This window comes from Pinus tabuliformis, chromosome 4_1 (genome assembly GCF_031772625.1).
Source record: "Pinus tabuliformis cultivar Carrire ecotype Pingquan chromosome 4_1, CPIR1, whole genome shotgun sequence".
Taxonomy (NCBI): Eukaryota; Viridiplantae; Streptophyta; class Pinopsida; order Pinales; family Pinaceae; genus Pinus; species Pinus tabuliformis.
Genome location: NC_142303.1, coordinates 721,598,225 through 721,606,666, shown reverse-complemented (window position 1 = coordinate 721,606,666; position 8,442 = coordinate 721,598,225). Strand labels below are relative to the sequence as shown.

Here is an 8,442-nt window from a genome sequence, read left to right as displayed (position 1 = left end):
TGGTACCTCACTGGTTGATTAATGGATGCATTGCCTGTTTGCCCTTTATCAGTTGCAATAGCATTTCCAGAATGACCAACTGAATCAGGTGCTCCACAAAGAAATAGCCCATTTCTCCATGTAACACTTTCTTCAATGACATTCTGACATCAATATCATTCTCTCCAGGTCTAATCACATCAAACTCAAATCCTAACTTCTTCCCTGCCTTTTAAAATTCACTTCACACAGCTGGTGCTTTGGCCAAAGGTATGGGAACAACCTGTAAATGAGCATGATTATCGATCCTTAGATTCAATTACTTCTCAAATACAATCATTGCATTTCCATGCTTCCTGAAAAAAAATCTTTTAAGAGTATGCGCAAGCCTCTGTAATTCACTATCTGCATCTGGAGGCAGGGAAGGAGTAGAAGGTAAATGTTGAAAGGAAACTATCAAAACATGTTCTTCAACTAATGGACTATTAACTGTACATCAAAAGACAATCCTATGGCCGAGAACTGAATTCCATAGGTGTCCACGAAGACTCAGCACGCATTAGATGCAGTTTTTCAACAAAAGGATCCAGAATTTTTGCTTCTTCCACTGGGGCAAAGGTCATACAAATACTAAGCTCTTGGACGGCTTCTCCATAGCGTCTGCTATGGTATAAAAGCATGCCATGGTCTCTCCGCAATGCCCAGTTATGTGGTTGAAGAATGAGAAGCCTCTCGGATGACATAATGGACAATCAAAATTCTTGGGGGCGCAATGTTAAAGCATTTGAGTTATCAAACTTGCTGGGCTGGTCAGAAGTATGGTGCACTGGTCGAAGAGGAGAAGTTAGCAATAAGCCAGGATGGGCCCTTGATGCACGCTTCCAATAAAGCCTTTTTAGATTTGCCAAAGCAACTGCAATTATGTCTCTGTTTGATCCAAGCTCAATATCTGGAAGTGATCTGTTGTTCAAATCAAAAGCTTTTGATCCAAGATGTTTAACACAACCACATTTACTTTAGAAAACCAGCTTTCTCCTTCAGATAGTTGAAAAAACTTCTCAGTGTATTCAGTTTTGGGCCATATCAAAAAATTTTCCCCAACACGAGCTCCTACAATAGTAACTCCAAGTCTTTGGCAAACTTCAATATATATTATGCTCAGCATTATTCCACTTCCAGATGCAAATTTTAGCACTTGATGCAAGGATGACTGCTTTGGATTGTTAAGAAGAGATGCTCTAGTAAAGCCTCGTAAATAAAAAAGAACAAAATTCACCGCCTCCAAAACTTGCAACAAATGGCACCCAATTTCTTTTGATACTAACTCTGCTTCCACTTGTTTTGCTATAATGTCAAGCTCAGACAACCGTGCTATAATGCTTCTGCCATCTAGCGGAAAGGCATCTAAGCTTGCCCATTCGTAGGTAACCTTTGACAGACTGGGAGCTTCTCGCCCCTCCTTTACAACTGCTCGAGCATCCATATCTCGATTATAAGACATAAATGCTTCATCCTCGACAGCAATCAATAACATAGCCTTTGCAAGAGAAATCTCCCTATCTTTTAGACCAAAAGAAATCTCATCACAAAACTTTTTCCGTGCATTCTTAGTTTATTGAACTTCACATATCCACACCATGACGACTGACTTTGGCCTTTATATTCCCATGTAGAAGCAGAATGGGATGCAATGAAACATGAAACTTTTTCCCTTGGAGCTCTGACCACAGAAAAATTGGATATGGAGGTACCCATGATGGCCACATTTAGACTGCAATTCTCTTGAACCATCATCACGGAGCTCCCTTTTGTATAACTGAATCCTTTGATTGATGCCAGCAAGCAACTTTCCATTAAATGCATTTAGATCGTAAACAGAACCCTTTGTCTTCTTCTCAACAACAACTGCAACATGTGCCAGTAGCAAGACACCTAACGACCTAAAACACAGCAGATTCTGATAAGTATGACAGCTAGGTGAGATTTGCTATGGATCTGCACAAAATCACCTAGACCGGGCTTCTGCGCTACGAAATCACATGAAACATGTTGCGCTGCGAAAACACCTAAAACTGACTTATGTGCTACGAAATCACTTAAGGAGCTTTGTAGCACATAATAACCTTTGAACAAAGCTAACACATGGAAATTGTGTGAATTATGAGACCAGTGGTGAATGAGGATGCATAGTGGACTCCTAAGACTCAGACTCTAAGGCAAACAAAAACTCAAAACTAGACTAGCACTGATTTTTATTTTTTTTACCATCAAACTAATGTGAGCGGTTTTGAAATTAGAATTCTTAAGTGATAACAACAGTAGTGAATAATATCTCGGAAGACATGGACACTGGGGAATTGATACTTGGGCAGGTTTGATTCCCAAAGACCTATCTTATCTGCATGGTTTAAGTAATTATCTCTGTACCTGCAATGCAATTTGAAAAGGGTTTCATCAAAGGTGAGGTCCTTTATTTGAAAGTCTCTGTTAGCTAGGGGAAGATGGTCCAAATCTCTATGGGGTGTGGTAACTGGCCCGATATCCAAGGCAACTGGAGCATCCATCCTTGGTTCTTGTGGATTCAAGGACGACGGTAGGGAATTCCAGGGAATTTGTGAAGAATTGGATCATTTCAAGGAGCCTCTAGAATGTCGAACAACTTACTATCACTAAATTTCTTGATTTTCACAGCAATTTAGTCCAAGTTGAATATGAAAATATGGTTTCTCAGTAAAACGGGTAATTACCTGGTTATGGTTGGATAAAGGGACTAATGGCTCTAGTGCACTGTTTGCATGAAGCACACGGATCTGCAATGGCAATCTAGAGTTCAGCGGCTTCTGAAGGTTGACGATTGGAAGCATGGTGGTGGCTCGAACGTACTCCGATTGTGCATGGAGAATAGAAGGTTCTTTTCTTGGTAAAACAAAATAATCAGTTTTTTTGTTTTTATTTGGCAAAGTCAATGTTTTGGCAGGTATAATGAAAACGATAGTTGGCACCAGTTAATGGATGGGACATTTTTTCATTTAGTTAAGGTGGTAAGCAAGGGCGGTAAGCGGACTCTATCGCACCGTTTATGAGGGTGTAGTGGTATTGGGAGAGGTTTGCCCGATGCCATTCATCGGGTGACACATAGCGGTGGGGTGAATAGTGAAACCACTCATATCGGGCAGGTAAAGTTCGGCATCACAGGCCACCCGATATGAGTGTCAGCTGTTAGATCTGAAGGTGTCAGATCATATGGTGGTCGGGGAAGGGACTTGATCGAGATTTAATGGAGGGGCCCAACGGGGTAGTAACTGTGGATTAGGGAGGTTAATGACGTCGGGAGAGATGTTATTGGAGGAGGGTTCTTAATTAATCACAGGCTGATTAATTAATTCCTTTTTAATGCAGTGGAGGGTTATAGGTTTTGATTGATCGTGGATAGATTAATTAATCTACCGATTAATCAATATATCCAATTATTTCATTTTAGGGTTCATATTTCAAACTAGGGCGGGATATTAGAATAAGGGATTTTAATAATATATAGGGAACGGGGTGCATTTTGCAGGAGATAACTATAATAAATTATGTTAATATGAAATAGATGTGGAAATGAGAATACGCTAAGTAAAATGTTTCGAAATATATTACATTTCTGCATTTAAACACTTATAACTTAGGCTTAGATGCATTTTGTGGGTTTTTTGTGGGAAAAAGGGGGTTTTATATAAGGTTAATTACTTTCCCTAGGCAAATAATGATTTCACCTTAGGAAAAGGGATTTTTTAGATGAAATGGATGAATTATGGAGGAGTGAATGTTGATGAGTTAGCACTTGGAACCTGTAAATCATTGGGCCGAGGGTCCGGTCCCTCCAAAACTCAGAGAAATTATTTGAGCCCCTTTGATTTAAGGTTTTTGGTGCTTTGATTGTTATTTGTGGGAAATTAGTGACATTAGGGGTAAAATAAAATGAGGAAATTAATAACCTAACTTTGTAAATGTCTCTGTTATCCATATTTTCAAAGTAATATGATGATGAAAGTAAATGATATGAGCTTCAACTAATCATTCATCATACACAATTCTGCAACCATCCATCTACTTACCCACCTACACATCCCACCATTTTTCTACTCTTTATTAATGTGCACTTAAACTGGAAAACCCTTATGAAACATTTTTCTTTTCTTTTACAATGGAAATCTGTCTAAGTCTATCTTTATTACATCCAAGAGCTCATATTAAACTATTCAGCTCCTTTATTTACTCTACCTATCTACTTATCTGCCAAGATTAAACAGTTTGGTCAAATTTTATTCTCCATCTCTAAGCATGAAATTGAAAACATGGAATAACCAAGATTAAATTGTTTGGTTACCATGGATTGTGGCATAACAACACTTTGCACACAATCATTATTGTACAGAAAGTAAAATAGTAGTGGCATTTGGACTTGCACACTTTGATGGTCATTTTTTCATTGGGGTTCATATTTTTCATCTTTTTGACCTTTTCTTTATTTCTTTTTTCATCCTTTGATATTTCTTTTAGGACATACCCTCTTTACATTTTTTATTTTTATTTTTATTTTTTACAAATATAGAAAACATTTGCAGAAGCAAAGGTATGTACATATTTCAGATACAACTAAGTCAATAATAAATTATGACACCTATTGGTATAGGAACATAATAGTGGCTCCACTTGGGGGTGGCTTTCCTTGGTGGAAAGTCAAGAAATGTAGACCAATGACCTTTTGAAAGACTGTGATTTCACTCTACAATTTCCTTTGCTTCTGCTACTTTATTGATATTTATGACAGTGATAATCTTGAAGCTTAGGCCTCCTCTTCGGGCTTTAACTCCAAAACTTAACCATCCAATCAACACTTAAACATTAAGAAGGATATATTATGTACAACTGAAGTGAGTAGAATTAGTAACTTGGATCGACGTAATGTTTCAACATTCGACCATTCACTAGTCCTCCTTCTATCTTTGCACCATTTAACTCTTTGAGAAAATAAGAATTATTCCCTCTAAAGGCATATATAATGTATGGACCTTGCCACAGGAAGTAAAACTTCCCATGTTTCCCTTTGTCTTCTCTTTTGGAGTCCCACTTTAAAACTTTGTCACCAAGATAGAAGTCTTCTGCTTTGGTTCTTTTATCAAAAACTTTCTTAAGTTTTTCCTACAATGTTTGGGCTCTGATGTATAGTTCCTCTTTGGTTTGCTACAAATGAATGGTCTGATTGATTCTCCTTTGAATATCATTTGGCTCGACTTGGGATTCCTGGAGTAGTTTCATTACTGGAATTCCTAATGATGAAGGGAAAACATCTTCCATCCCATAGACTAACTGATAGGGACGGGTTCCAATAGATTTCTTAGTTGTAATCCTGTTTGCCCACAAAGCATTGATCAGTTTTTTGTTCCATATTTTCTTATTGTCTTCCAACAATTTTTTAATTATATTCATTAGGCTTTTATTGGAGGATTCTACAAGTCCATTTCCTTGGGGATAGTAGGTTGTAGAGTGACCAAGGGTTATATGGTATTTATGGCAGAAATCAATCATCCTTTTTTATTTAAATGCTGCAACATTGTCTGTGATAATTTTGTCTGGACAGCCAAATCTAGACAGAATATTGGCCTCTAGAAAACCAATGATGACAGTATCAGTGGCTTGTCTAGAGGGAATGGCTTCTATCCACTTTGTAAAGTAATCTGTGGCAGTCAGTATCCATCTATGTTGAGTAGAAGAGGGGGGTGAATTTTGCCAACGAAGTCTAGACCCCATTGTTGAAATGGTTTTTCAGTAGAAATGAGTTTCAAAGGTAAAGGTAAAAGATTTCTTTTTCCTTCAAATATTTGGCACTTGTGGAAAGACGTTACAAACTTTTTCACATCAGAAAACAAGGTTGGCCAATAGAATCCGGCTCTTAGGATTTTATCAGCTGTTATCTTCCAGTAGAGGTGTCCTCCACAATCACCTGCATGAAATTCTCAGAGTACTTTGTTAGATTCTTCGTTTAATAAACAATTTAACAGAATGCCTTCATGATTTTTCCAAAATAAAGTATTATCCATTATGTAGAATTTCAAAGATTTCATTTTCAAGAACCTAATTTTACTTCTGGAAAACCCTGGAGGAGCTTGTAAATTTTGTAGAACGTATATTATGTCAGCATACCAGGGTGAGTCTAAAAAGGCTTGGCTGATTTGTGGAGTCGCCATCTCCTCTTCGTTGTCCAGTTCTGCTATAAAATTTATGCCTAGGGCTTGACAATTGGTTTCAGCAATAAGTTTAGCTAGCCCTTGGCCTTTGATTAACTTTGTATGTTTAATCTCTATGTCATACTCTAATATGGTAGCTATCCACTTACCCCTTTTGCCATCAACTCCATTCTGTGTTAGAATTTCTTTGACTACAACATTAGGAACATAAGCTACAATGTGAGAATACAATATATAAACTCTGAAATCTTTGATGGCTTGTATCAAAGCAAAGCCTGTTTTTCCATTATGTTATACTTTAAGGATGCATCTCTTAGAAGTTTACTAAAGAAGTCTATTGGTTGTTCGAATCCCTGATTGTTCTTTTGTAGTAAAACTGCAGCAATACTATGTTCAAATGAAAAAGAAAAAATGATAAATTCTCTGTCAAACATTGGACTTATAAGGACTGGTGTTTGAGTCAAGGGTAGTTTTATGTCTTCGAATGATTTTTTAGCTTCTATTGTCCATTTAATAGCCAAATATTTCTTCAACACGTTATTTAATAGTCTAATTAGTTCAGCTAAATTTGAGATGAATCTTCTTAAGAAATTTATTTTTTCCTAAAAATGCCTAAAGTTCTTTAATGTTCCTAGGGTGAGGTATTTGCAAAATAGCTTCAATCCTGGTTGGATCAATCCGGATTCCATCCTTGGAGATAATGTGGGCCAATGGTTTGCCTTCTTCCAAACCAAATAAAGTCTTTTTAGGATTTAGCGAGATGCCATATTTCCTACACTTAATAAATACATGCCTAAGATGATCCAAATGTTGTTGATCTGATTTGGAAAACACTATGATATCATCAAGGTATATAACCAGGAAATCATGGATTTCTTTGGCAAAGGAAATATCCATTACCCTTTGAAAGGTGGCCCCTGCATTTTTCAATCCGAAAGGCATTTTAATGTACATAAAGGTACCACATGGGGTTGTGAATGCAGTTTTTGCTTGATCATTAGGATGGACTAGGATTTGGTTGTAACCAGAGAAACCATCTAACAATGAGACCCTTGTGGAACCTACTACACTTTGCAATATGTGATCCATTGGGGATAGTTATCTTTGAGTGAAACTTTGTTTAAATTCCTTAAGTCAACACACGGTCTTGTTTCTCCAGTTTTATTTCTTATGGGGAGAAGATTAGATACCCAATCTGAAAACCTAATGGGCGCAATAATTCCTGCTTCACATTCGTTTGGTTTCTTTTTCAATAGAAGGTAGTAGAACAAGGTTAATTCTTCTAAGCTTCTGTCTAAAAGGTTTCTGATCTTATTTTAAAGGCATAGTGTGTTGTATAATGCTAGTATCATAGGATTTCAGATCCTCATAACTACAGGCAAAAACATCCTAGAATTCCTTCATAAGTTCCATATATTTTAGTTTTTCTTTGGGAGGCAATGATTTAGACAGTTTTACTAGCTTGGGATTCTCTTCAGATCCTATGTTACATTCCTCAATGTCTGATTTCAAAGGTTCCATTTTAGGCTTTTTAGGAATATCATTTGAGTCAAATAAGTCCTCCAAAGGAGTTAATCCTTTGGGTAAGAAATTGTATTTAAGGTTTATGACTTCGGTTTCATAATCAATTATTTCATCAATTTCCATTTGTTTTAAATCTCGAATATCTGTTTTTGTGAATTTTGTAGGATAAAGTCTGTCTTTTATTTGATCTCCTTCTAGTTCATTTATTTCTACTTCATTAGTGCAATTAAAATCTACTGCTATTTCAGTATCTATGTTGGTATTTACAAATTCATTATCTAAAGTTAAGAAATTGTTAATCTGTTTATCATTATCAAACACTTGCTAGTTCTTTAAGTTGTCAGGAATAGTTGGTCTGTGCCTAACCTCAGTAGTATACTGATGGTTGGGCCCGAAAGGCAACTTACAGGTACTACCAAACATAGCAAGACTGTGAGCTTGCATGTTATGTTTTCTGGGGATAGTAGCAAGCTTGGTTTCCAAAAAAGTATTAAGGATTTCTACAATTGTTTCTCTATAAAATCATAATCTATGGTCTCTAGTTAAATAAGCACCATTAATTTGTTTAACTATCAATTCAGAATCTCCCATAATTGATACTCTTATAGCTCCTAATCCTTTGACCAGTTTAAGACCTAACAGGAGTGCTTCATATTCTACCATATTGTTTGTGCATTTAAAATTTAACCTATAGGCATGACCTTCT

At 36.7% G+C, this 8,442-nt stretch overlaps 1 pseudogene; it reads right to left on the bottom strand.

Moving 5' to 3' along the window:
• Positions 1–488: 488 nt before the first annotated feature.
• Positions 489–1,513, bottom strand: LOC149178166 (uncharacterized; annotated as a pseudogene).
• Positions 1,514–8,442: the final 6,929 nt, after the last annotated feature.